Source organism: Struthio camelus, chromosome 11, assembly GCF_040807025.1.
Source record: "Struthio camelus isolate bStrCam1 chromosome 11, bStrCam1.hap1, whole genome shotgun sequence".
In the NCBI taxonomy this organism is placed as follows: Eukaryota; Metazoa; Chordata; class Aves; order Struthioniformes; family Struthionidae; genus Struthio; species Struthio camelus.
In genome coordinates this window covers 15,994,435-16,017,360 of record NC_090952.1, presented here as the reverse complement: position 1 = coordinate 16,017,360, position 22,926 = coordinate 15,994,435, and the positions used below count along the sequence as shown (strand labels likewise).

Here is a 22,926-nt window from a genome sequence, read left to right as displayed (position 1 = left end):
CTTCCCTGGTATATAAGCACTGTGAAATGGAAGCGTGAGCTTGATCATTGATTGTTTTTAGGTCTAGAAATGGTCTCAGAAACCTGATAAGTATTCACTTTTTCTCAAGTATGTAAGAGCTTGCATTTGCTCTGAATTTTCTATGTCTATGATTTTGTACATATACATTCTGAAGCATTGAAACAGAAGGTTAAAAGCTTGCTTATATAGATTTCTTATGTCTTGGAAATTGTTCAAATTTTTGTAGGTACACTGGAATAAGTGAACAATGTATTTAAAATTGCAAATAGATTTTTAAAAAAGCATAATAACGATAGTTTTGTTAGGAAAGTGTATAGGCCTAGGAATAAATTACAGTTTTCAGTGCTTGTTACTTTGAAAATTGACTAGAAAAATACTTTATAGTACTCTATGAAATGCTTTCTCTTTCATCCATTCACTTCTAACATGCTTGATCAGAAGTTAGAAAATATGAATCATATAATAACAAGATTGAATTGCAGAACTAAACATAGATTTTTTTTTAAAACTTATACTATACTACAGATGCATTTTAGATAAAAGTTTTTACCTACTCTTTCATTAAAATTACATGTTCTGTTTTCCCCACTTCTGCTGTTTTCTTACAACTTTTCTTTTTTATCCAGGAACAAAGCAAAATGCAGGTAACTTGTTCCCATGTCCAAGTTCACTAGCTATGGTGCAGAATATTAGAAAATTTCTTTCTGTGCCTAGACTCATCAGTCCATATTGTATTGGTTAAAACCTTTATTCTTGGTAGTTTTTATTTTCTTTTAGAGAGATCCAGTCTATAGATGAAAAACCTCTAATACAGCTCAGCACTTGGATTGTGTCAGGAGCTAGAATGTAAACTACAGGCAGATCTCAGCTGGTATAAATCTTTTTTTAGCTCCAAGGAAGTGATAGGTCAGGTTATTTCAACCAGGTACCGGGCACTGCATGATTTGGATGGAGAAAAGAAAGATGAATTGTTGCCAATTTATAATTTTGTATGTGTAAGCTATTTGCCTAGGAAGACCGTCCATCCTGATCCATTAGTTTAAAAGAAGGTTGCTCTATTAGAGAATCAATAAAGTTTGCTTAAATGCAAAAGTGCAGAGGGGACATTCAGCCAAGATCAACAGTGTCGCTTTTTAAACTCCTGCCTGGCAGCAAGCCTCTCTGAGGAGGTGCTGGTGGCCCCTGGGTCCTGCTGGCCTCTGCTATGGCTCTCCTTTTTCCAGGGTGCTAGGAGACCCTGCTGTGGTTGCCCTCTCACCAAAATGCAGGTGACAAGCATTTTGCTGAGGCCCTGAAGACACCAGAAGACCGTGATTGCCCTGACCAGCCTCACACTGATGAGCCTCACCTGGTGCCTCCACCACACAGCCTTCAGCCATGCAAGCGTGAGTATTTAGCTCAGGCCCTAACTCCTACTTAGTCCTTGCCTGAGCTCTGTTGCGGTCAGCCCTGTTACCTGGGGTCTGGACTTGCTGAAGAGGTGTCCTGGTTTGTCCCTAGACCTGGTACGTTACCTTGTCCCATCTTACAATCACCAGATGATCTGTGGAGCCTGTTGCTGTTGGCAGCCTGGCTCTGCTCAAATACTGCAGAACTGTGCCTGGTTGATGAGGTGGCTGTGTTAACCCTGACTCTCAGTGCGTATTCCCTCATGGGGCAGCCCTGTGATGTCTGCCAGCTGCTGCCAAAGTGCCTTTACAGTGGGGGGGGAAAAAAGTAACTTCTTAGATCCAGTGGGCCCCCAGGGACATAGTGTTAACTCTTCCAAAGCGCATACTAGGAGGAAGCAGGTCCTGGTTGAATCTATTTACTGATCTTCCACTCAAGGAATTAGATTTGCAACTTTGTGTTTACTAGACAATTTGGAGAATGTTTTACTACAAGCTGGATTTTAAGTTACTAGATAGTTAAGTTGTGCTTAGTAAGTACAGGCTGCTCTGTCTATCCTTTGTTCCTTTTTTCCCCCCCTCCTCTTGAAATCTGTTAGTATAGAACTGGACGCTTTTCATCCATCCCATTTGAGTGGGAAGAAGGGATCTTCTAGGGGATGCAGCAGAGAGTAGCTCCAAACCTTAATTACTAGGGTAAGGGAGAAAGAAAGATCTGTGTGTAAAGACAGGTGAAGTCAGGAGGGACTAAATGAAGAAGAGAGATACTGAGTAAAACCTACAATAGCTGAGTAGAACTAGCTACAAAGAGCAGGCTGGGCAGCAGTAGGAAGAGGTGTTGGAGTGGAAGTATTTATGTGAGAAGTAACTGTATCTTATCATGAGCAGTCACTGGGCAATCATTTGTTGGAGTGTGTAATAATTGCTGAAACTGGAAACCAGGACACAAGGCATGCTGTTTTAGAGAACTGTCCTAGGTACTGTCGTATGGTTTTATGCCATTTTTTCTTATCTTTTGAACTCTGGATCTTGCACTGTTTGATATTAGCACTGTTTCAAAAGAAAGGGCAGCAATTTCATCCAACTTTGTCTATTGACTATAGGCTGTTTAGGAGTGGGAAACGTGACTTTGAAGGGCCATAAGATTGCATCATACAGGAGCCTTTTTTTTCCTAGGTAGGGCTGAAACATCAGCAGCAGCAGCAGCACTATTGCAAAATTAGTCTCTAAGAGGAACAAGATACTCCCTGAACTTTGCTGCTTGTGCCTGCAAGTTAGTAGCCTAGGGCTCTCCAGGAACCTGGGCCTTGGGGCTTGGGGGTTTCTGTGTTGTTGCTTTTTTTTTCCTGGGTTGTTTTGTTTTTTTTGTTCCCAGTTGACTTTTGTTGGCATATAGAGCCCAAGCTGGGTAGACCAGCTCTGTATCCTCCTGGGGTTGGAGAGCAGAGTTCTAGGCCCTGGGAAGCTTGGATGTGGTAATCCTGTGGCTCCTGGTGCAAACAGGGATGGCAGCAGGTGTGTGGCAGGTAGTGAGGGATGGAGTCAGAGGGGAGAGAGCTGGGTTGCCGTTTTGGAGTTATGCCCTTGTGTTCCACTTGTGTCTTGCATTAGCAAGACCTCATTTTGGTCCACTTCTTGGTGCAACACTTATTTCATTTTGACATGCACGTGAATTATTGAAAGTGTGAAATATTTAAACAGCAGAAAAGGAGGACCAGTGATTTTACTTGTTACTTAATTTATCGAAACAACTTAAGTTCTAATTCTTCACTGACAGTTGGGCCTCTCTTTATTGGTAGTCTGTACAGGTTAGTCCTGGCATGTCCCTGCCAGAAGCTGGACTGATAGTTGCAGACCTCTGTCTTTACTCTGGAAAGCTGTCAGGATTTAGATACCTCAAGGATTTTTAACATATGTCTTAATTCATACATTTGGTTTTCATATCTTGATTCTGAAGCAGTTGTGTTTAATGAGCTATTGACCACCAGGGAAAATTCAAGCCTAATATCCTAATCTGGCATCAATTACAAGCAAAAACATGCCTATTTCCTTCCTTCTTGCAGGATGATAGGAGCAGTAGGGGAAATGATGACTATTGATAGGAGATGTTCACAGGGCTGCATGATAGGAGATATTTGCCTTGTTAGGTCTTGGCTTAGAAAATGTAGCTATTTATGAAATTGCTGACTTTTAGTAGGAGCTAGAATTGTCAGTGATTGATCTTTAGATTGCTTTCATGATGGGACTTCCACCTACAAAGAACATTGTGTTTAGCTCCATTTTTGCCTTCATGCCAAGGAGGGCCATTTATAACGATAGCTTAAGAGTGATGGCCAAAATAGCTCGGGAAGCCAAGAGAGCTTGATCCTCGTGTGTGGTTTGAGCTTAGAGCACATCAAAGGCTGACGTTGTGTAAACTTTCCTATGCAATTCTTTCAGTCTTTGAGTGCCTCACTTGATCTTTCTTCTGCAGCATTCAATTTGTCTCAGTCAGAAACTCCCCCATTCCATAGGGAAGGATGCTATTGGAGATATTAGCTGTAGAAGAAGACATTGATAAATATTCAGCATGCATATTATCATTCTCTTGAAATATCTAATGTGTGTGCTAGATGCTAAACTGGCAGAAGTTATTGTAATATTATGGCCATAAATGGATCTTTTCTGTTCATCTCTGCTGATGTTCTATCCCTTAGCATGTATTGCAAAGAATTAACAATATTTTTCTCAGCCCTTTATTTTCAATATCTGCTATGAGGTAATTTTATTTCACTTCTGTTCTGTATATCAGCAGTTGGCCTGTCTAAAGAGTTTTGTGACATTAGTATCAATTCATTGCCACTGTAGCAATAAATTCAAGTGGTAATTTATTTATATATGTTTTAAAGAATTTGTGCTATTGGAAGACAAGCTTTAAAGCTGCATTCTATTTGTAAGATGTAGTTGTTTGTTATTAGCAGTCTAAAATGCTACCTTTTTTATGCAGCAATTTGTATCCAAACAATGCTCTTGGTCTACTGTCTAAAGGTAATTGAAAATCATTTTGGTCTTTAAGTTTGCTGATATTTTGTTTAGTGATTATAAAATTAATGTTTCTTGATGGTAAGTTTAATTACATAGTTATTCTGATTTTAAAATGTTCAGAGTCCACTACATTCAAAATCCACTGTAGTATAAGCTTTGATTTATTCATATTGGATTTTTTCTGAACTCTAATACTACAGAGTTGCAGAAGGAGACAAAATACCTATCATGGGATGGGGTCAACTGGCATCGATAGTATTATGTAACAGCGTGTTGCCACTGACAATAGAAAATCTTGACAGCTTTCTTCAGTCGATCAAAAGAAACAATGATGTAGAGATGTTCAAGGCCAATAAATTCCACAGGTATGTGAAGCTTTTGTACAGAGTGGGAAACTTTATATATGACTATCTTCTGAGATAAGTCCCCCAAGTTTTCTAGAAAAATGTTTGTTCCCTTAAAAACATGAATATGGTATGCTATAGGAAAACTTCTTGAAAATATTTTTTTCACTGACTTGTTCTCCTGTCTAATGAAACAAAGCTGCCTGCTCTAAAAAGAGCAGGTTTGTGTGTGTTGTGGTTTTTTTTTTTTTTTTTGGTCCCTGTCTTGTTGTGTGTTGCACTCTCCTTCTCAAGGTGGTAGGAAAACCACCATGATCTCCTATCTGTATAAGTGCTAAATCCTCTCACAATTGCTGAGGTATTATTAATTAATCAGTTCCATCAGCATGTTTCTTAGGATTTCATTGAATTTTGAAATGGATAGTTGAAATCCAGCTTTGAAATCTTACAAGTCTCTATATTTTTATCAAAGCAAGCCGATCGGTAGAAATCAGAGTATAATACTAACACAATTACTTGTATCTGAGTTAATTTTCCAGAAGACTTATGATGAAGAATAGATTTCACGAAAATGAATGACAAAGTCTTCTATAACTTATTTAGCAAGGTCTCTGTTTATTAGGTGACGATAGGGGCGCTATCAATACTAGGACAATCTGAAGTCATTTGAAAAGCTAAACGTAAACAACTTTTTAATAGTGAAACATCAGTTCAGCTCAAAACTGCCTTCCCAGGTGATAATTCATTGTCAAGCTCTTTCTTTCACCTACTAGCCAATCCATGTGGTGAATGCAGGGATTCTTTTGAAACTCCTCATAGCTATAACCAGGGTAACACCTAATTCTGATCTTAGTTCACTAAAAAGTCTTATGCTGTTTTTACCATATGTTATGGTCAACTCTTTCATTTTTACATCAGGCGTTCATTAAATCAAGTTTGTATCTCTCTGTTCAAGGAACTCTGAGTTTTCAGCCACATACAATGATGTTGTCTCAAGGCTGTGGTTGTTCCTAGTTATAAGGGGGAACTTGGGCCGGGAGTGGGGGAAACGTGTGGCTTTTTTTGTTCTAGTTAGCTTTTCACTGTAAACATGTAAGCAATGCTTTCCAAGATACTAGTTTGGTAACAATTAGCTTTAAAAATATCTTTTTTTCCTACTGTCTTATTATGTGGAAGTGAATACCAAAACTTGCTATGTTTAAAAATGAACATTAAGGCCCGGTAATTGGTAGGTTTCGAAATGCAGGTAATATTCCCTGCTTTCTGTGTTCTGGATGTTAATGTGTGGGTTCAGTTAGGGGATGGATGTTGTGCATCTCAGGTATTAATGTATCAGACTGGATCAACCCTGAGTGTCCAGGGTCGATGCAGGTAAATGTCTCATGGACATTTAAACAACCTTATCCTGGGGCAGCAGATTTAGCAGTGTGCTAACATAGAGTTAGTGTCTCAGAAGAATGCTATAGCTGGTGGAACTACAGTGTATTAAGAGGAGATTGTATCAGCTGGAAATGAATCGTTTATCTCTAGCAAGCAAGATTTACATAGACATAGGGGAACTATCAAAAAGTATCCTCCCTATAATGACTTGGTCTTTTTGAGAAGTAGCAGTCTTCTATCACTTGTCCTTTAGTGAGGAGCCTTCCCCATGAGCACATTGGTAATTAGGTGGATGTCAGTATGATTTAAGATAGAAGAAAAATATTTGTTGCAGAATGGATGATTACCTTGTGTTTTCAGTATTTATTTTTAGCTAAACGAAAAAAGCAGTCATGATTATCCAAAGCTGTTATATTGCGTGCACATGATGGATATGCTATGCAGAACGCAGTTAATTTTCTTTTTAACTGCATATTGCGCTTCCTGCAGCGTTGGTTATATTGAACGATAAACTTAAATTCACTTTGAGATTTCATCTTTTTTATTAAAATTGTCAGCCTCACTAAAGTGGACAGTCAAAATCCTGTCGGCATTACTGGGAGCAGTACTGGGCCCCTGTGAATATTATTTGTGTCTTCCTCTGATACATCATGCCTATCACGGAGCAGGTTTATGTAGAATCATGTGTGTGAAATCTCCAGGTATCAAGAGACTGATCCTGCCAGGACTGATCACTGAGTCCTATGCAACAGTCAGCTAAATAGAACAGAAAGAAAGAAAAAGTCTCTTTAACATCTATGCAGGGTATTCACTGTATTAATAGCTTTCTTTCCATATCCCTAGTCAACTCTTCTGCTTTTTCTTTGCTCATACTAGGTAGCATTTTTTTCACAGCGAATAGCTTAGCTGGTTTCTCTACAGCTGTAGATTGAATAATGTCCTATTCAGTGTGGATAGGACTTGCAAAATTGGGTTTAATTCTACACATTTGAAAGATCTCACTTCTGATGGCATTATAGGAGAAGTGCAGAGCGATACAGTCCGTTATGGGCTACTGTGCAAGACTAGGGTAACTGAGATTTTCACTGTCAAGCTCAAGGGCTAGAACTTCCAGGTGCTTTTCTGGAAGGGGTAACATGAAGACTCCCAAAGTCACCCTATTTGTTATGCTGAGACACAGTGAAAACCCTGAAGACCCAGAGTCAGCCAATAGTCTCCTCTCTGCAGGGAGCAGTATGTACATGTGCATGGCCAAAAAATGGCCTTACTACTTAGGTGGTGATTACCTAATCTTTCTTAGGTTGTGAACTGATAGCCTGTTGAGAAATACAGGCATCCCTTCCCACAGTAGAATTCATGCACTCCTATGCAAATATGCTGTATTTATTCTAGACTGCACAAAGATCTGAATGACATCAGAATAAGACTGCAGTAACCCCAATTAATTTCAGAAGGCTTATTCCGGATTTGTCCTACTCAGAGATAAAAATCTATGTATTTATCTTTGAATTGCATAGTGCAGAGTATAATGATGTGACACATGGAGCTCTATTCTGAGCATAAATTAGTTCAGGGGAATTGGTGGAAGGTATTTTGATGGTGTGTTTTGTTTTTTTCTTTTCTTTTGCTAGTGAGCTCTGAGGATATTGCATTTGTAGGATAGGAAAGGCAGTTTGTTAGTGGATTAGCATCTGGCTGATTGGTGAGACTTGGAAATTGGGTTCCTTCAACAGAAGACTTCTACATTCCTTTAAAAATTTGAACTCCCACAAATGTGCCTTTTTTCCTCCTCCTTTTTCTTGATCTGTAATGTAATTTTTTTCAGCTGAAAATGTCAGTGGAGAAATGTATGGTCCATCTTTCCCCACTCAAATTTGAGGCAGATTCTTCATGTTTGTCCTGTGGTACCTTACCATTACTGCACTGGCTGATCCAAAGACAATGTGGTCCAGCTACAGCACTTCAGGGGAAAAACACCTGCTTCCACTGTTGTAACAGTGATATAATTTCTGAATTAAAAATAAGTTTTCTGGAGAAAATTTCTGGAGTTAGGGGAGAAAATACTTTCTTCCCTTTTTCCTGTTCCTCTGTGCATTCCTGTGGCAATTAAAAGAAAGTTGTATGACTCCCCTTTTCTCGCACCTCTTCTCTGTTCCCCTCTCATGCGGTTAAGCTATTCCTTTGACGTGTCCTGCGAGTGACAGTCCTCTCCTCAGAGAGAGTATACAAAAGATTTGTTGTGCACTTTATAGGCAATATAGCTAAGGTACTCTGCAGGCAACGGTTTCTTCTACTCCATCTTTGCTGCACTGTGCTTCCTTTGCTCTTGCACTTGGTCAAGGAAACCTCATCAAAATGTTTACAGTTTACAGATGTGGATATCCTGGCCTCAGTTACTGTACTAAGTTTTATGTGCATATTGATGAAACTATGATTTCACTCACTGTTTTTATTTCTTTCTTTAATTTGAATCTTTATTTTTATCCTCCTCTTTTTTTTTAATTTCAGCATATTTTGTAAGTTGCTTTTTGGTTGTGGAATAGGAGTCAGTTCCCTTCTTAGCCTAGGCCAAGCATCATATAAAGTTATAGAACTATAGATCTCTGTGTTGTAGTATTATAATAATACTGCCTTTGGTTCAGATTGTTTTGTTATTTCAATAAATATGTATTATATGGAATTGGTGCCTCTTTGTGGGTGTTATTTTACCACTGTTGAATATTCAGTAGATTTAGTAAAGGAAAACGAAACTGCAATGCAGTACAGTATTCCCATTCCCTTTTTTTTGTGTTAGCCTATGAAACTTTTTTAATGGTTAAAAATCCAACTGTTGGTCAAATATTTCTTTAGAAACCTTTAGAGTTCAGGGAAACTTATGACAGAACAAAATTTGATGCTTTAATAAAGAGCAAGTATGGCTTTCTGCTGCAGTTGGCATGCTTAACTAGAAAACAGCCAGCCATACTGAGAAGATGATAAAGGGCTTTTTGCCCTTAAACTTTGAATCTAGTAATCAGAAGAATGATTTAGTTCCAAGACCTAATTTGAAGGCAAATTTTTTTTATTTAAAACTTTAAAAGCTTCATATTTTTTTAATCTGCGAGATCCATTCTACTGTCATAAAATGATGTTCTCATTGCTGTGTTATTCCTCAATATTGCAGGTTGAAACAAATTCTGACGTGCAACTTCAGGGGAAAAAAAAACAACACGTTTTTGCTTTTATTATAGTCTAATCATATCTGTTTTTCCAGGTGATCTCTATCCTTCAGATACGGAAGGTTTTAGGTTTTAAGAATTGGGACATATTGAGTAAATGGGTTCTGCTCTTGGAATGTATTCTGAAGCACAAAAAACTTGGTGTTAAGGCAAACTCAATGTTGTTTAAGGTAAATGTAACGTAAAATAAAACGTTTAATATCTGTTCTAACGAAGATGTATCCTCAATTATCAGAACTTTTATTAGCTACCTCTGTTTCCCTGATGATCTGAACAGGCAAAAAATGCTTCTTGAGAGCATTGTTTTAGCACAAACTTTCAATCTAAGCAGTGAGTTTTAAAACTAGACGTCTTTTTTAAAGAAAGACCGACCCTTCACAATAATCATTCAAAACCTGTGTAAGTCACATATTTTCAGTTGTTGGTTTTTTTTTTTTTTAAAACATGTTTGAATATTTGACATATTTGGATCCTAAATCTGAAAGGATGGAAAGATTGGAGGTCAGAGGGAGCCTGGTGTGCTCAGCGTTGTAGATGTTTTGAGAATCACCACTTCAAAACATGGCTTAATATTCAGCGATCTTGAGCACCGGCAGCTTTTCTCATATGTTCTCTTTGGTACTGTGTGAAGACAGGAGAAGGAAAGAGATGATGGCTACTCCCTAGCTAAATAAGTTAGTCTGACTTTATTAAAGACCTAAACATGGGTCTTCTCTCTTGACCTCAATGACCTAGTCCAACAGAATATCCTACAGTTCAATAGCTTTGCTGCTGGGGTGGTTGGTTTTGCTTGATTTGGGTAAGGGTATGTGGTGGTTTTCTTGTTTTTTTTGTTTGGATGTGTTTTCCCTTTCAAGGAAACTTAGGCCTTTCTTCCTCATATTCTTTATGTATTTTATCTGAAGGAAAAATACTTTTATCAGCTCCACTGCCAATTCTTAAAGACTTTATGGATGCTTCTTATGCAGTGACAGTCATCCCTGACTCTGCTATCAAGAGCCTTTGCATAGATTAGAGGTCAAGGTGCTGGATAACAAATTTTCTGAAAGTTCGTATAATCGAAAGAAAGGCCAGACATTCTGAGTGTCAGACCAGCCTCCTTCATCATGCTGTGATTTTTTTTTAAATGTTTAGCGTATAGTACCATAATGTAATAGCCCTGAGGTTATTTTGCACATGTGTTGTTGTGAATGGTGTCAGAGTGATCATGTGCTTGTGTTTGACTCTTTCAAGAGCCAGCCAAACATGAAGAGGTGATGTTGGCAAGGGATCCTCATGTGTGAACGCTCTTGACCAAATCAACAGGGATGTGATAAACTTGTAAATTCAAGTATTATAAAGAATTCTGCTCTTGAGGTTTGGGGTGGAGGGGTCGTCTTTTTTGATTACATCAATACATGTACTGGTTTAATTTATTGAAAGGAGAGTTTTGTCACCTAGTTTCCTCTGGAAGAACAGAAGGTAACGCTTGAGTCAAAGCTCTTTCAATCATCTTTCAAATTAATGAGAGATAAAATCAGATTTTGATTAATTAGTAGTTGACTCCCCAGGAAGGGGACAAGAAAGTCAGGCATGTTGTTAGCATGCCTTCAGTGCAAATCATGGGAGGAGAGTGTCACAGAAAAGCCATCAGTATCTCAAAGGACACTGATGACTTTGCTTTAGGACCTCCTCCAACAGCCTCTTCAGCTTCATTTGAGTGAGCTAAGAAAGAAGCTGCCTCTAAATAATTAGTAGTTTGAGGTTAATAAAAGGGCCCAGCTCTCAGCACAGGAATTCCAGTTATAGGTAATACTTTGCAAATGCTGGACTACTACACAAAAATAAATTCATCAAGGACACATACAGATCCTTGCTCAATAAATCTGAGTAGCAAATAGTTTATTTTATCCTCATATGTTGAGAGGTATATGGTCCCTGCTGCACCAAAGGAGAGAATTGCTTTCAGAACTAAGGAAGGGATGTTTCAGGGTATATATTGGGCACTATCTCTATTTCCCTTTTGCTGAAATCTGTAGGTTGTTAGCTATAGCATTTTCTTTGTCACAATGACATTTATGCAAAGACCTTGGTACTGTCATCATCCCGAGTCTAAAGATCAGTATCAGCACTTTGAATATCACCCTGAAAAAGAAATGAAGTTTGCAGCAAACTGGTCTTCTGCTGTGTTTCTATAACATTAATATTCAGTGTAGCTGTCTGCTAAAGAGTAGGGATCTTTGTTGTCTTCACAAGTGTGTCTCTTTAGAGACCCCGGCTGTGACTGCAGTCCAGGAAGTCAGCACTGTAGTTAACTGGGGGTGGGATGGTTGGATGTGGTTTTTTGGGGGCAGGAGGGAGATCCTTTCCGCAAGTAGCAAAGTCTTAGATAGAAAATTCTTCCTAGTACCGAAGTTGGAAAAGGATCTAGAAACTTCTGAGAGTCCAAAAGGTTCCCTCTGACTGAAGAGTGGCGGATAACTTATGCTTCCTTTGTGGGTGCTGCGTTAGGGGCTTACGGCCTATTCGTGACTGTTCCTACCAGCTTGCTCTTTGTCAGAAATAAAAATGCGAATTTATGCTCTGGTTTACAATAACATGAACTTTTTCCCTTAAATGAGAGCATAACCTGGCTACAATATTTTAAAAATTGGCAAGTGCCCCTGAGAGCCTGCTCTGGGACACTGCTGCTTCATAAGTCAGTGGCTCTTCCGTTAGCGCTCGTATGCAGTGCAGTGTTTTCAGGGAGGGCTTTGAACACATAGCAAAATCCTTTGCAGTCAGGAGGGTATCATCCATATGGAAGCACAAATCACAAGAATGCAGTCTGTAAATTAGAAACAACTTCTATTTGAAGTCATAGAACACTTGTAGCCATAAAACAAAACTGTTTTGTCAACAGCTAAACAGTATTTTAAAATATTGAACTATGAAAATGTTTACAGACAGCTATGGATGTCCACCTGGGTGGAGTGCTGAAGTGTGTCTGCTCAGGGAGAACACCGTTATCCTAGCCGTGGGTCCTGGTTATCTCCTTCAGACCAGTCTCCCAACATGTCCACTGTAACAATAGGTGTCAGACCTTTATACTGTGTTCTGCAAAAAAGTTCATGTATTGAATTATATTCTTCCACTTCACGAATTAGATCAGGAAAGCAATCTAACACACTTCTACTCTTCTTTAGCGTGGATTTTCTTATTTTTTAGATTATCTTGTAAGTTCATGTTTTATTTCTAACAGAAAATACACTGATAATTCTTTCATTAGAGTGTAAGCAGAAGAGGTGCTTAATAGACTTTTCTTATAAAAATTTCTTATTCAGGAGATGGTAAACACAAGGACTGATAAGAAAGACACACAACTTTTCCAATAAGTAGAAATACTATTGGATTTTAGAATGTCCATGCATATCATGCTTTTATTTAAGTAATAGTTTCTAGATAAACATCTTTATTTGACCATCTTTGGTGTTGACAGTCAGTTGTAGCTGCAGGCTATTTTGTGTACTTGGAAGTCAGATCAGGAACTAAGAATTTGCTTTTGGGAACCCACTTAAAATTTTCTGGTTGTTAAGTTTGGTCTAGAAAGAAGAATATGTTAGTTATTACAAATCTCCCTGCCAGCCAACATTTGCAAGTAGAAGATTTCCTTTTGAAGGAAGGAGTTCTGACATTTTTTGAGCAGGAGAACTATTGCAAGTTATGCTGACAGGGAAGGACAAAATTCAAAGCTCAACAACCTATCTGAAAATGATTTTGCTGATGGAGAGAATGAAAAGATAACACCTCTGTATTGTTTTCAAAGGTATTGCTGAGATTTAGCTTTAGAAATTCTGTCTTAGAAACACTTTTATAAATGGGTGCAATATTGTATTATTTATCTTTTTCCCCTCTTGTGAAAATTGTAGCTTTTACAGTCTGCTACAGTGCTCAGCAAAGTGAAATTTAGCTTTCCTAATACTTGCATGAATTTGGCTGCACAATACATTCATTTTTTTCTGTGCCCTTCCCCTCCCTCCCTCCCTCTCTCTCTCCCACCCACGCACCCCCCCCATACACTCTGTATTCTACATCAGGCTGCTTCATAAGAAGAGGGAATTGTATTTATTTCTACCCTTTTTTGATATGTCAGCAGCAGAACCAATTATGTTGGAAACCTTAGAGTAAAAGTGGATCATTTGCTCCTTTATTTGTATTACTAAGATTATTGTCTTAGTGGGACTAATAGCATGAATAGCAATGCAAAGCAGCTCTATTCTAAAAGAATAGAGGCTATAACTATGTGGAATCACCTGAGTTCTAAGAAAAAGCAGATCATTGACTGCTTGTTTTTTTCCTTGTTATTTAAATTAAAATTTTCAGTTGAAAGTAGCAGAGTGTTGATATATTATCCAGAATTCAGAGAAAATCAATATAGACATTAATGACCTCCACTACCACTCTTTAGCTTGTGTTAGTCACATCTCAGGAGAGTACAGTAGCTATCTATCAAGCAAACAAATTACTTTATTTTCATATTGCAGACTTACTGCAGCTCCTGCATAATCTTTCCAAGCTACTTCTGAAAATCTGGATGAAGAATAGAACAGGAAAAACTTCTGAAGGGATGACAGACTCCAAAAAATATACAGCAATTCAGACCCAGGGTGAACTTTAGAAAGCCAATCTTTGTTCTTTCCGGGAATAGTGATCTAAATACATGCTCATGTGTTACTGTGAATCAGGACAGCAGATGCAATGAGAAGAGGTATGCGATAGCAGCCATACAGGAATAGACTAAGTAGATCTTCTGTCCAATCTCTAAGTTCCCTGTGGATTATAATGCAAATTATATACTTGTTTAGAATAATACACATATATATATATATATATAAAATATATATATATATTTTTTAATCCAAACCTCTGATTTAATTCATGGTTTACCAGTTATACTTCACAAACTTTTACATACAGAGTAAAGACTCAACTCAGCTCTTAAGTGAACCGATGTAGCCGTCCTTGCAAAGTTCTGTCAGTTAGGAAATTAGATTTGTCCTTATTTTACACATAGGAAATTGATGCTTGGCCAGATTCACTCATTTGCACAGGTTCATGCAACATATTTGTAGAGCAGCTATGGATTGAGCTTACAGGCCCCTGAAAGTTAGTAGGATGTTTAGAAGAGGAATAGGGAAGAAACCTTTGCCACTCTAACTGCTTGGTACATTCACATATTGAATAGAGTTAACTTGCTAGCAATGAAATAATTAGTGGCGGTGGGGTGAACAAAATGCAGAACTATTTTGCACAGAATAAATTAATCTAGAGGCTAAAGTTGTAAGTGGTCCTAGGAGAAGATTTGACACACTTATGCATACTTGTCCATCAGTAGTTATTAAAACACAATGATTTGGATGCTAGTTCATGATGACCTTAAACCATTGTCTTCTCAGGATGAAGACTGTATTTGAAGAAAGATTACCTTATACTTGTTTATATTCTTTTCTTAAGCATCTGTTAGCTCTTGCAAGAGAAGAAGATATGGGTCGAAGGCTACTTGGTTTACCTATGGCCTTTACAGGCTGTAGTAGATTTTCTTCTCAGTCTGTGGTAAATCTTTAGCTGTGATAAAAGATATGTCTGGAGAATTAAACTCTGGATTTGAGAGGCCAAGATATGATGTCCAAACTCTTTTACATTTGGAAATACTTTCTGGCTTCTATGTAACCTCCAGAGAATCTAAAGTTGCATTAAATAAGACCACAAAATTCTGGTGTATATTGTTATACCTTCCTATCCTCTTGACTGAAGTATTCTATTCAGTAAGGTCAGTATCATAATGCAGCTGAGTGGGGTGTGCTATTAACAGAACTATGCAGGACAACTATTTGTTTTATTATCTGCAAAATAAATGGCTAAAGCCTTGACTTCATGTCTGCTCAAATTACTAAAAGAATCTCAATGTCACTGCCATATGTAGCAGCCTCTGGCCAGATCTGATGGCACTGCTCAGGTCTGAAGAGCTCTGCCAGAGTCTGTAGCACAGTGTAATTAATGCTCCCTAATGTGTGCCTGCATTTTAACAGCTTGTAGCTTTATGGAGTCTCGCATAGGAACACATCTTCTCTGTGTGAAGACTGGCCTTGAAGTATCTACCAAAATAGTCTTGTTTTCTTTTCAGCAAATTAGGAGCACATGTGCTGAGGAGCCAGTCCAAGGAGGAGACTCTTGGAGCACCAGAGAATCTGGCCAGTAGTGGCACCTGGGCTCCTGAGCTGCCTTCTGCCTTGGGCAGCATTTTCCCTAGACTAGTAGAGACAGAAATACAAGTAGACTGTAGTCAAGTGAGGAGATTTGATAAATAAAATCTCTGTTCTATACCTGTTCAGGTGCCCTGATTGCTCTGTGAAAATGTAAGCTACAAGGCCTGTAAATAGTGCATCTTTTCTATATATTAGCTGGGAATAAGGTTTTCACAAGGCTAATTGAGAGATAAGATTAGTAGAGAGGCTTAGATTGTTTAAATTGTTAAGTATTTACTGTATCCTGAAACCTAGTTCAATAGAACTATGCTGCAGTGATGAATGGATGAATTTGTTTCGTGTCCATTAAACAAAAGAGGAAATGACCTGGTCAAAGTGACTCTTTCAGATGTGGAAGTATGCCTTTAAATGCACTTTAAACTTCACAAATGACCCAGACAGATCTGGAAAAGGTGACACTTCAGTTAAGGGCCTACTGAAGAATTGAATGTGGGTCTTATTGATAGTACTTCATGCCTGCTAGTTGGTAGTGGCACTGCAAAAGGTTAAATTCTAAATTAAAATTGGACTAAGTTTTCCTTTCGGGTTGGACTTATCTTTCTGTACAATTTCTGTACAAACCTTAGTATAGTAGCTTTCTAAATCTTGATATTAGTCTCATCGTGGATCTAAAGAGATGATAAATAAGCGTGAATGCTATATGCTAAAGCTGTGTCCTTTTGGAATTCTCAGCCCCTACTGATGGCAGGGGGAACTTAGCTTGCTTGGCGCTGCAGGAAATGAGTATGACCCTCCAAGTCAGTTGCAACCTAAATATTACAGGAACAGCAGTGACGAGATGAAAGTTGGAGAAATGCATCTTGAACAGCATCTGAAATATGAAAGAACCCTTGATTATTTATGGATAGTCTATCCTGCACAGCCTAGGGTTTAATGTAAACGGAAGAAACTGTGCTAAACATTTAGATAAAGGATCTGTAAGTGAATTAAGGTTAGCATGACCTAATTTAAAAAAAAAAAAAAAAAAACTGCTTTTCAGGTCTAAGTATACTATTGGCATTGTATGATGGCAGATTGATGTCAATATATACTGGGATCAGAGATGAATGGCCTTAATCAAATTCCTCCTCTAAGTAAAACGTTCAATTTGAGCACAAATAGGAAGCTAAGGCTAGTGTCATAATGACAAATTTGTATTTATTCTGTATTTATTGCTGCCCAGCCAGAAAGGCCCAAATGAACAATACAAACCTAGGATTCCATCCAACATTTACTAAAGTAAACAATTAGTCTCCACTCAAAAAGATGCTGGCATGTCAGCATGCTACTCTGGGATCAAATTAGAGATATATTCCCTGACCCTGAGGGACTGATTACCTAAATGTAACTTCGCAAAAAGTTAAATTTCAAACAATATGCATTAGGGTTACATTCCAAACTTATTTAGTTGAGCAACTGTTCCTTCCTTTTTACCAGTACAAACCTGTTCTGCAACTACAGTGATTTTTTTTTTTGGGGGGGTAGCTTTATGAGGGAAGAGGATATCTTACAGGAAAAAGCGTTACTCTACCATAGTTTTCTTCTGCTTTCTGATCTGTCTTTAACATTTAATTTTATCATCGTGTTTTGTTGCCAAAGCTGTCATGAACCTGCTGGGTAAAGTCTTTCTCTCGCTTACGCTCAATAAATATGAAGGTGAAGAAAAGAATTTGCTCTGTTAGTCTATTTCCCAGCTCAGTCTTAGATAATCACGTGTGTTACGTATCCTTGACCTTCCCTGCTCCTTCATTGCCCTGATAATGCGTGCTTTTACCAGTCAGTTAGGCAACTCATGCCCAACCCATGAATTGCGGTCTTCTCTTTGTTACTTTGAATAAGGGTAGCTGCCTGTCATAGTCTGCCTGTAGCACATTTAGCAGAAATGCTTTGGGGCCCTTGTGGTGTCTGAGGAGTAGTTTATGTTGTACCCTGTTCTTTTGATGCTGTCATAAAACAAATAAATAATAATGGTATTAATATCTATAGTATCCAATGTAATGCCAATGCTGTTCCAGTCAGTTTGTTATTGCCAGTATTGCGTTGAAGGGTCTACATAATTCATTTTCTCTTCAGCTTTATTCAAACAAAGACCTTTAAAATGATTGAGGGGAAGGCAGGTTTATCTGTCTCCCCCAGAGAGACAGGCAAAATTCTTTGGTTCCAGAAAAATTTTTTACCTAGCTATTATGATTAATGGCTGCACATTTGCAGCTCCTGTGTGCTCCAGTGACCTTCAGCTGTGCCTGAACCTGTGCTTGGAGATTTCCTGTTAGTGTGTGAAATGATTTGGGTCTTGAGGACAGTTTTATAGATGTGTTTAACTTTCAGTGTAAAATACCTGCCTCATCTTACTTCCCCATTTGTAAAAGCAGGCTAAAAAAATGCTTCTGTTCTTCATGTGTGGATTTAAATTCCTCAGGTGGAAAAAATCACAATATAAAAGCTGGGCCATTGCTATCATAACAAAGAGAACAGACTCTACAGCCTCTCTGTAAGTCCTCTTTTGCAGATTTGGTTTATTTCCCATGTAGGCTTTAGTAGACTGTTCTGTGGGTAGGCACTGTATCTCTAATTATGAAAGGGAGTTGCAATGTGGCCATTTAGGAGCTTCTTTGGACAGTCATTTCTGTCACAATTTCTAAAACTCCTTTTTTTTTTTTTTTTTTTTAAAAGGTAGCAAGTAATATACCAAGCCAAAGTTAATGAGTTATCCACTGCAAACTGTACCTGAATTGAGGAAGATAAAGCAATTAAACATTATAATGACTTGCATATGTTGTCTGTGACTCAGTTGACTCAGTTATTTCCTGTGTACATGATCTGTAGGTTTTTCCCTTTTTAGATGACTTTTAAACAGTGGAGGCATAAGAAACTTTGATTATCATATTTGTAAGTAACAGAAGAAAAATAAATATTGACTTAATTGTGACTCTTCTGAGATGAATGAACACTACCTCCATAGTAGTGAATTCAAGGGATCCAACTTGTAAGAATAATAACCTTCTTCCAGTGTACTAGTCATCACGGCTCCCAGTAAACCAAAACAATAAATAAAAAGTAGATCATACAGACCAGATCACCAGAAAAAAGGTCCATAAAGATTTTTTATCATCACTGTTACCACCTTTCAGTTAGACTCACACTCCAGGCTACTCTGTGATGGAATCTCTCCCTTTCTCTGGTCTACCACAATCCTAAGAAGATTTGCCTAGCAATTTAAGTACTTAAATTAGGCAGTTAAGGATAGCACAGGAGCTTTTCCAATGACCACAATTTGAACTCTGAAGGCACAGCAGGTTCAGTGCACTTCAGGATGAGCTGGTCAACCAAGACCGTTCCTCTCCAGTGCTAGTGCACAGTTTGTAGACATTAAAAGTATATCAAGCAATCCATTACAAATTCAGAAAGGTCAACTTGGAAACAATTCTACTTTTGAGTGTAGTGCAAAGTCAAGGTGGGTATTCTGTACAGCTTTAATTGAAATACCGAACTGTAAGTTAGTCATTGAGAGCTAATACCATGCATCAAGAACAGATCAGGATTCTTACCTGGGCTTAAATCTTTGAGCTTTTTCTGTAAGTGAATTTTGTGAATTCAGCTTCACATCAGGATGCTCTGCTCTTGCTCAGAATAATACATGTCCCTGTATTTGTAGGACCAAGTCAGGAGGCCAAAACAAAGTCTTGTGCTGACTCACTTGGTTCCAAGGAAAGTGGGAGTTTGACCACTGGCTCCTGGGTGAGCTGGATCAGCCCCTGTGCTACAGCTGATTTGACCACTTAACTTGTTGGATTCTGGCGGGTATCCTACATAGTACATGTTTCCCCCATGAACCTATGATGTAAAAATGCAAATAGGTACACTGTGGCTACTTCTAGGTTTACAGCTTTCTCCAAACACTGGTATATTTGATAAGACTTTGTTCATTGACTTCGGCTGACTGAGTTAGATGCAAACAGTTTTGCCACCTAAAAAGGTACATGCTGACCTGTCTGAGTCCAGGTCGTGATAGCCTGATAGCTGACAAAGAAAGGATATAAATATTGAAAAGAACAGAATCACTATCTCAATCCTTCTAGAAGAGGAGAATATTCTCCTAGATTCTCTTAACCTTCACTTCACCCTTTTTGCAGAGCTTTCCTGAGGAGATGGGTAGTTAAAATGTAAACATTTCTCCGCTGTTAAAGAATTACCTGTGTTTTCATAGTTACCTGGGCTGTATGTTACTGCAAAAGTGTGAGCCCAGGTATTTGATAGTCACACGGAAGAAAGCACGTCGACTTGCCTAGGGTCGAATCAAGTGTTATTTCTTCAGCATTAAACAGCTATAATGGGAGAAAGATGAAAATGGCTGCAGAAACATTAAGAATAACAGAGTTGAAAAAGATGTGAGAATGGGACAAAAATGTTATTCTTCAATTGTAAGGCAGACTTCAGAGGTACCCTTCTCAAGCCACCCTGCATATGTTCAGAGCTGCAAATTAATCGGCAGCTGTATGTATACGACCGTGCAAGTCTTCCACAGGAATGGGACTTGATAGTCTGCAGCAGACAGAGTGAGACAGTGCGCTGCAGTTCTTCTATAGAGATGCATTTTTTCCTATTAATTCTATTCCACAGACAGTGTCTGAGCTGTTTCTCTTGTTCTTTTTCCCTTTGAGGTATGAACAAATTCTCCACTCTTGCTCTTGCAGAAATCATTCCTTTTTATTTGGATCTGTTCAAAATCTCTTGCACTGTGATGTGCTTTTCTCTGTTAAAAAATGTACCTCATGTTGATCACTTCTGCTATTTTTTTCTCTTCTCAAGATTAAAAAATGAGAGTCAAAGACCAAAATGGTCCAATCAGAGTTCAGTTCAAACAGAGGTGTGTGTGGTATGTGTTGTTTTTTTTGCAATGGCTTGTTGACAGATTTATCTGTTTTTACTTTGATTCAGCTTCTGTTGGGTCCTTTTATGAATCAGTTTACCTGATGCTGATACAGCAGTCAATGTGATGCCATTATCTCAGACCTTCTGATAACTATTCTAAAATATGCATGTTCTCTACCATTTCCAGGGCTATATAGATGGAAAGGAGTTCCAATAGTTTTCTCACATTGGAGAACATCTAAATGGTGTGGAAGTTGAGAAACTGATTATTGCTTTCATACTCACTCACATCAATGCAGTATCTTAATTGTTTCAGGACAGACGTTTGCCTTTTGGGCTGGATTACATCTTCAGTGCTTAATTTTGAAGAGTCAATGCAAACAAATCTCCTGCTGATTTCTTACAGATTTTAAAATTATACAAGGATGGCAGAAATATAACTCCAATGGGATCACTTGAAAATTTCGTCTGGAGTTGCTGCTATTTCACTTTGACTTCTTCCTGAGCTCCATCTTATCACACATCATTATGATGAGAGGAGAATCAAGGTGTATCTATCAATCATGTGACCCTGTTCAGCTGTGGGATGGCTGGAGCATTACCAAGTGAAGGATGTGTTGTCTCTAAAACAAGTTGCACTTTGCATTGCAGGGCATTTTTCTCTATCAACCTCTGCTATTTTGATCAACTCTCACTAAAAGCACTAGGAATCCTTCCAGTGACATTAAGAAGATTTGGGTCAGGACTCAAAACAATAATTCTCATAATTCTCTGGATTTAAGTACACTGTTTGTATGACACCTGAACAAATTGGTAGTTTACACTGGCAGACATATTATTTTAGATCAAGTTAGTTGTATGTTCCCCTAGCATTAAAAATAACTCAGTTCCTTCATTTTACTTAATTGGATGGGTCAACTTCAACATTCTGAATACTTTTAAAGTAGTAGACAATGGGCAAAAAGTGTTTTTCTCATTGCTATATATATATATTTTTAAACCTCTATTACATGATTTAGTAAATTACACTCTTCCTTGGCAGAAGTACTTAAACACTTTATGTTTGCATAGCTCTTGATCTATTCTGGAAGCATTAAAAGCCTGCTGTGATTATGTTTTACACACAAAACTTGTGTCATGATGTTTAAGTCACTACTACTTGTTATTTGGTTTGTATGAAAGTAATTTTTGAATAGCTCACTCTTGATATTCGCTATTTGCCTCAGATAACCCTGAGAGACTTGAACACAAGTGTCAATATTGCAAAGAAACAATGGCTAAAAGAAATATTTAACAAAAATGTATTTGTACGGTATTACACATGACTTGTTTTGCTTATTTCCTTGAGCTCATGTACTGCAGTAATAGCAGTCTTCCTCAGCCATGTTCATATATTATGATTTTCATCTCAATAAATGAATATTACCAATTAATTTGCTTGTTTAATTTTTATATGTAAAATAATTAAAAGGATGTTATAAATACTTGCAAATCCCATGGGGTTATTTTGAAGTGATAAGGAGGAGGGCAGGAAATCAGTGACACAATATGAAAGGGAAAAGGCTTGTGGAGATTGAATGACTTCCTCCATGAATTCTCCAGTGCTTTATCATCTCTCCAAGCTATATATATGACAGTGGTAGACTAGTTATTCTTCATGGAGTCATATCTGGACTCACTGTTTGGCAGTATGTGGCTTCTGTTATGGTGTTTCTTCACAGCAGCTTCTGTCATACATGTTGAGTAACTTGCTGACAGAAATCATCAAGATGATGCCTGGTGAAATTTGATGACAAACTGAGGAAAGTGTGACGTGGGAGAAGTAAGGGAGCAAAAGATCAAACTGATGTGGGTTGAGTGTTGCTGATACCTTACAAATGATTAGATATATTGCAATCAGGAGACTTTGGGCTGAGTTTTCACAGATGCCTTCTGGTTTGGGGAATACAAGGCTTGTACAAAATCTTTAGTTTGGACTTGAGATTTCCAAGATGCCTAAAGGGTTTTAGATGCCTCTTTTTAATCACTTTTCCAAGGAGCACATATAAGTCTTGTTAACTGCTTGGTGCATCTCTGTTTAGATGTCTAGTTCATATCTGTTCTTTGCTGCAGTATATACGCAATGTTTAACGCACCTAGGTGGTACCTAATGTTAGAATACAGGCAAAATGTCTGTAAGTTAAAGAAACTGACTACCAACCAGGTTGTAAATTGGATGTTAGACATGCAAGGTTTCTAATAATAATTTCAAGAAAATTGTAACTTCTCCTCCTTATTCTATTTGATCAAAACTGTTCTGAAATACAAAAAAAAAAAATTGTGTTCCTCAACTTTTTCTAAAAAATAAATGAGGAAGATAATGTTTGAGAGCTGGCAGGGAAATATTATGCCATCTTAAATAGTAGACGTTCTGCTA

The 22,926-nt window shown here is 38.0% G+C and overlaps 2 long non-coding RNA genes across 4 annotated transcripts in view; both read left to right on the top strand.

Annotated features, from left to right (window-relative positions):
* Positions 1–22,926, top strand: part of LOC138068763 (uncharacterized) — a 244,970-nt gene that overhangs the window by 73,049 nt on the left and 148,995 nt on the right. The gene's annotated exons all lie outside the window — the stretch shown is intronic.
* On the top strand, positions 1,330–21,881 carry LOC138068764 (uncharacterized). The gene is made up of 3 exons (XR_011143514.1): positions 1,330–1,406; positions 4,634–4,798; positions 20,917–21,881. It is a non-coding gene; the product is annotated as an uncharacterized lncRNA (long non-coding RNA).